This window comes from Chelonia mydas, chromosome 1, assembly GCF_015237465.2.
Source record: "Chelonia mydas isolate rCheMyd1 chromosome 1, rCheMyd1.pri.v2, whole genome shotgun sequence".
NCBI lineage: Eukaryota > Metazoa > Chordata > Testudines > Cheloniidae > Chelonia > Chelonia mydas.
This window is the reverse complement of record NC_057849.1, coordinates 54665310-54672210: the sequence shown is the minus strand read 5'-3', so window position 1 is coordinate 54672210 and position 6901 is coordinate 54665310.

Genomic DNA, 6901 nt, shown 5'->3' with positions numbered 1-6901 from the left:
TTGGAGTGGGGGAGGGGGGAAGCAGTAGACGTGATATATCTTGATTTTTAGTAAGTCTGTAGACAGTGTCCCATATAATATGCTCATAAGCTAATTAGGGAAATGTGGTAAAGATGAAATTACGAGAAGGTGGGTGCAAAACTGGTTGTAAAACCATACTCAAAGAGTAGTTAGCACTGTTTCACTGTCAAACTGAGAGGACATGTCCAGGGGGATCCCGCAGTGGTCAGTCCTGGGTCCAGTACTGTTCAATATTTTCACTAAAGCCTTCGATAATGGAGTGGAGAGTATGCTTATAAAATTCACAGATGACACCAAGCTGGGTGAGGTTGCAAGCCTTTTGGAGGACAGGATCAGAATTCAAATGACCTTGATAAATTGGAAAATTGGTCTGAAATCAATAAGATGACATTCAGTGAAGACAAGTGCAAAGTACTACACATAGGAAAGAAAAATCAAATGCACAAATACAAAATGGGAAATAACTGGCTAGGCAGTAGTACTGCAGAAAAGGATCTGGAGATTATAGTGGGCCACAAATTGAATGTGAGCCAACACTGTGATGCAGTTGCAAAAAAGGCTAATATCAGTTTGGGCTGTATTAACAAGAATGTCGTCTGTAAGACACAGCAGGAAATTGTCCAGCTCTACTCTGCATTGGTGAGGTGTCAGATGGAATATTGTGTCTGGTTTTGAGTGCCTCCTTTTAAAGATATGGACAAACTGAAAAGAGTCCAGAGGAGAGCAATAAAAATGATATAAGGAAAACCTGACCTATAAGGAAAGGTTAAAACAACTGGACATGTTTAGTTTTGAGGAAAAAAGACTGAGGGGGAACTGATAATTTTCAAACATGAGAAGGGCTGTTATAAAGAGGATCAATTGTTATCCATGCCCAACGACGGTAGGACAAGATGCAGATTTAAAAAAAAATTGCTTTAGTCACAGACTTCAACAAGCGGATGTTTCGAAAATGCAGCAGAATTTGGGCAGTGTTCTGGCTATTAGATTAATGAGGAGTAATTGTTATGTTGGCAGTTTGACCCAGTGATACATAGAGAAGTATTTTGAAAAATGGATCAGAACAAATATAACCCCTATCTGTGTGAGGTGAAGAGAGAGAGCGCATTAGAAATTTTGGAGAATTATGTGAAGTGTGATAACTGTATTAGAAGTACTAAAGAACTGATGATTATAAGTGAGAGTTCTTGGTTATTTATATTGTTCCTGGGTAGAGCTGCTGGGCCCCAACACTAATCTATTTAATATCTTACAAAACTGCATGTGCCTTTTGTGTTCAGTACATGCCTAGAGTGTTTGGTGTATCTACACTTGCTCAATAAAACTATGAACTATATACCTATGTGATCCTTGGTGAATAAATGCATTTGGAGATTGGTTAAGAATAACTAAGCGGCCTCTTGAAAAATACTCTCCAAGATAAAGTGGGCCTGGAAAGAACCTACTGGTAAAATCAGTAAGGTAATGCTCCCTGGATTCAATACAAAGAGATTTCCTAATGAAATTCCAGTCAGATACTGGCGATAACGCTTATCCAACTGGCAAATCGTATTTGGTAGATTTCAGCTTTTACATCTAACTAGCCCCTCAGAAAATTCATATCATGCTTATGTAACCCACACACCTCCTGCTCTGTCCCATCTAGTGCCACCGAGACCACTCAGAGAGAGAGATTAATGAGACTGCTCTACAGAGTCAGCCAACAGCCATGCAGTAGAGGCACATGCATTTAGCTCCAGAGATCCCAGATTTGGTCCTGCCTGTGACAAGCAAGGTCTGTCAGCGTTACACTTACATAATTCAGTAGCAATAACAGAGTCCCTGCTGGACTTTTTGGAGTCTCTGGCACTTCTCTCTTTTCCTGATTAAAAACTCGGGTTCCAGGAGAGTGAGAGTTTTTGATTTTTTTTAGCCCATCTTAATTTCCTTTGACACCCCTAGTCCCTAACGAACCTCTAACAGTGTTGTCACTCGGACTATGCCTGCTGTGCAGTAGGTCTCATTTTCAGAGAATACCAGCCTTCAGCATAACAGTCAAGTGGTATGTGGCCAGGTGCAGCAAGTTATAGCTTCTCGTCTAATGACCAGTTCAAACATAGTTTTGTGGTAAGACGTGATCGTGCCTGCAACACGTGATACTTGGAATAGATCACTGTTGGGATATTTTTCTCTGTTTTATTAAACTGTCCTCAGTTTGAACTGGCTGGTTAGAGCAATAAAACTCAGCACCTGTGAGAAGTATGTCAGATGCCGAGGGGACCTTTGTACTTAGGTTAAGCCTGATATCTTGGGTCTGGGAGCTACAGCCTTGGAGAGTTTAAGCTATAATACTGCATTTGTTGGAAAAATTCAAGCTGCTAAATCCATTAACGCTCCAGTTTTAAGGTATCAAATTTAGCATTTATTTAGTTTCTAGCCAATTCATTTCCAACAGAAATATGTTTTTAAAGAATCCGCAGTGTTTTCCTACAGAGACTGTGGCTATAATACCTACTTCACAGAAGGGTTTGGAAGCTTAATTAATTTGTTTGTTAGACATTTGTAAGCAGCTTTGAGATTTTTGGACGAAAGGCACAATGTATGTGCAAATTATTATTACAAAGGCCCTCTTATTTAAAATGCCAATGTGTTTTCTCTCATCTCTGTGAAGACAATGGAGAGTAGGTCTGTTTGGTACAAGTTTTTCAGACAGGAGAACTGAAGGAGCCAATCAGCCAACTGATGAGATTTTTTTTTTCAGAAGTTAAATTGACAAAGGTAATGCGTGTTTGCCACTCAGGAATTTTGGGTTCAGCCTGCCCTATGCCTGTGAGCAGTGAAAGAGAAAAAAACTGGTTGAAAATATCATGTAATGACTTAGCTCAGCTGATCACAAGCTACAATTTTCTGTCACCAGGAGGTACAGAAAGCAGCCAGAAGTCTTCTGTTCCTAGCAACTTATCTTAGTAACAGTGTCCTATGCCTGTGGTGGCTTTTATGTGGCAGCTCAACCACTTGTTAGTGGATTGGATTCTTGGCTGGCAGCTGCTCTTATATTATCTAATGGTGAAACAAGTTCTTTGAGTTATGTGGTATATTGCACATATATATTTCATGTGGTAGTTTGAAAATAATCATGTCATCTCTTTAGGGTACTTCTGTTTTTTCATACTTTTAAAACTACATCTTCATTCCTTGGGACTCTTACTGCTTCACTATCCTATTCCCAAAGTGTTTTGGAGACAGGTTAAACTTACATTTGTCTTTAGTCAGCCATGGAACTTTCATAGCCTTAAGACTAGTTTTAGAATGCTGAGGTGCAACTCTGTGGCATTTCAACCCAGATGAAACAATCAGATTGTTCTCCCTATTTTACAATAGTGAGAGTGAGTGTTTCCTTCCATAGAGTCACAATAAGACAAGTAAAATAGCCTATCTAACTTCTCTTTCTCGTTCTCCTTCAGGTTCTTACTGAGATGGAATCTTGAGAGCTGAGAAGTAAGTAACCTGAGTGAATGTTGTTTGTATAGAGAAAAAACCCATTCCTGGTAGGTGTCCTCTTTAAAAATCTCAGTTTTACCAGGAGCACGGGCAAACTTCTCAGAACCACTGGTAAGATCTTATCCCCGTCTGGTTGTGCTGTTTCTTGCTAGTGAGTGTAAAACATCAATGCTTCTGAAGCTTTTTGAATAGCTTCCCAAAGGTACTTCTTGGAATCGGCCTGTGCAGCTCATAAAACTCCATTGTGAGGCAGAGTGTTGTCATTTCACAGGTAAGACAGTGTAAATAAACTGTAAATTCCCTAGTCCAGCGGTTCTCAAATTTTAGCAACCCGAGGACCCCCATTTTGATTTAAATTTTTTCGTGGACCCCCAAGCTCCCTGCTCAGCCCCCGCCCCCACTCCACCCCTTCCCCTAAGGCCCCATCCCCGCCTCTTCCTGCCCCTGTTCCACCCCTGCCCCTCCTCTTCCCTGCCTCTTTCCACCCCCTCCCCCGAGCGCACCATGTCCCTGCTCTTCCCCCTCCCTCCCAGCGCCTCCTGCACACCGCTGAACAGCTGTTCCCTTGTGTGCAGGAGGTGCTGGAAAGGAGCGGGAGGAGTTGATCAGCGGGGCCCACAGACACCCTGGAGTACCCTCACAGACTCCCAGGGGTCCGCGGACACCAGTTTGAGAAACATTGCCCTAGTGTAAATAAAACCTATCCCTTCGTCTTTAACTGTAAGTCAAGAAACTCAAAAGTATTTGCAGTTGCAGGTCTATTGCTGGAATATTGTTAGGCTGAAGTGAGCGCTGCTAGCTTCTCAAGCAAGCCAAGAGCTTGTTTCCAATGTACCAGGTTGGGGCATTCTCACATTGCTGCTCAAGACCCAGCAGATGCAAGGAAGAATTTGAAAGGTTGCTTTACTTCTGTTTCTACCCTATAAGGCATTGCCTTCTCTGTATAATAGCAAATGCACAAAGATCCACAATGTCCAGTATAAATAAATGTATTATCAGTATGTGCAGAATTAAAGATACATTACCAAAAACCTGGCCAAGTGTATTGAGGCAGTTCTGTTTTTAATATCTCTAAGAACTATCTTTTCAGAATTAGTGAAGGTCATACATGAAGGCACAGTTAAAGGGGAAAAGAGAATGTGGGGGATCCAGCCTTATTAACTGTGAAAAGCAATAATGTTCTGACTGTAGCTACTCTGTATATGGCAGACTATGGTTCCTGTAAATGTAAGCATTTGTGAATCTGTTAGAACATCTTAGTCTAAATCTGTGTCACTTCCCGTATCTCACAGAATTGCCTCTTCGAATGTAGAAAATGTAGCCTTTAGCCATAAACGCTTGACCCGCAAATCCACTGGAAAGGACCCTACTCCTCTGAGAACTGGAACTCGAATGTTGACAAAATGTTGTTCACCTGGATGGCTATGAGGTTAAATAAGTTTGGCAAAAACTTAACATTTACGTGGCTTTTTTTTAAACTCATAAACTCATTAACTTATGGAACTAAAATTTGTTGAGAATGTTTGCTTTTGACAGCCCTGGGACTTAGACTGTGAACTCTGAAGAGGAAGGAGTAAAGTACCATTAGCTCCCTGCAGCAGGTGGACATTGCACAGATCAAGCCCACTTATCTGAGACTAGCCATGAGAGGCACCGGGCAGGGCAAAGGTTTTGAAGTGTGCTGCTGTCTGTTGTAAGAAATGAGGCAGACCAGAACATGTTGCTAGATGTTTAGAGAAGTAAGGAAGATGGCATCTAAAATTTCAGTGATCCGTTTCAGCTAGGCACAACCATTGCCATAGGCCAGACAGTCAGGGCAGAGGGGCTGATCAGTATTAGTGAATTAATGCAGTTGATAGGCTGTCTTACAGTCAAAGCCTTTGCAAAGGGGGTTAATGCTGTTATGAATATTGGATGACCACTTGAATGTCTTCATGATTAGAGTGAACCAGGACACAGTACTTTCAGAGACAAAGGAGGAAGGCTAAGGACCTATCTGACGGTCTGATTGTGAAGGCAGAATAGCTACTTACATGAAAATATCCTTCTAAGGATATTTCATGCTGGAAGTGGAGTTCTTGTGGGGGAGGAAATGGATATTATCCGGTGGAAGCTATTGCCAAGATTCTTCCATTATTCACAGGATCAACATACTCTGAGCTCTGGGGAGAGGCACTTCAGTAAACTGGGTTGTAGTCCAGGAGTTATTTCACTATCAGCCTCTGGCATAATGGGTCATTCAGAAGAGTTTAGGAGCCTGTGAATGGAATATTCACTGCCCAGTATTGTGTTGTAAACTACTGGGGCACTCTACAAGAGAAGTTTGATGTTTGTGAGAACAGAAGCCAGGACTAAGGCCTAGAACATCCTCCCACCTGCAACAGGTTGCTTTGTAAATTGGGGGCTTGAAGCCTGGGCTTCATTGAGGATGTAGCCGTTGAAAGTGGTTATCAATCCCATGCATGAACTTAGTACCATAACAGCCCTGTTTAGTGCCTCGTGAAGAGAAGCAGTTCAGAAATTTCAAGAGAGAGCAAACCACGAACAAGGGAACTCCTTGCTGTACTCTCATGATGACTTTAACAATGGAGACCCCCCTCCCCCCCGCCGCATCTATCTATGTGCAGTTTAGCATCTTTCCTCAGCTCTCCAACTCAGGAGACTCCTAGGCAGGAGAACTTTAGAAAGTGGCTAAAAATGGGAGACAACTGACCAAAATAGAATGTGTGATAGGTCTGAGTAGATTTAGTGGACCAAAGAATTTGGTTCATAAACCATGTCAACATTTGACAGCTAGCAATAGGGGCCTCTGGACAGGGAAAATAAGGATGTCTTTAAGACTTATTATTTTTAAAAAAGAGGGTGGGAACTGATGCAATTTTTGGAGAGAGAAAGTGAAGAGAGTCACTTTTTTTGCACTAAAAATCCAGGCTAGCTGGAGAGTATGAGGCAATGTTGTGAATTTCTGTGTGTGTGTTGTGTGTCTGCCTATAGAGTACAAGTAACAGGAAGCAAGGCTTTTAGAGCTTCTGCCAGAAAACCTCAAAGCTTTTGATGGTATTTTAAATGTCAAGTATATTTTAAAAATGAGGAAAGTAGCAGACTTTGTTCCGGAGAAGACAATAGAGACTTGATGGTATTACAGGAAGTCATATGTGAAAATTACATAGAAGTTCGTGGTATAATACCCTGTAAAAAGTGAGTTCCTACCCATTTAACTCACACCTCCTTAGGCGCATATTCCAAGGCACACAATAAAGAGTGTGTCATTCTGGTTAAATTGTAGCGTTTAGCATTGCTGTTTAAAAAGCACTAAAATAGAGTCCTGCTCTGAAAGCCTACGGCAGGATCTTCCACATGGCAAAGTTTAAAAAAAAAAAAGGGGGGGGGGGCAGCAGAA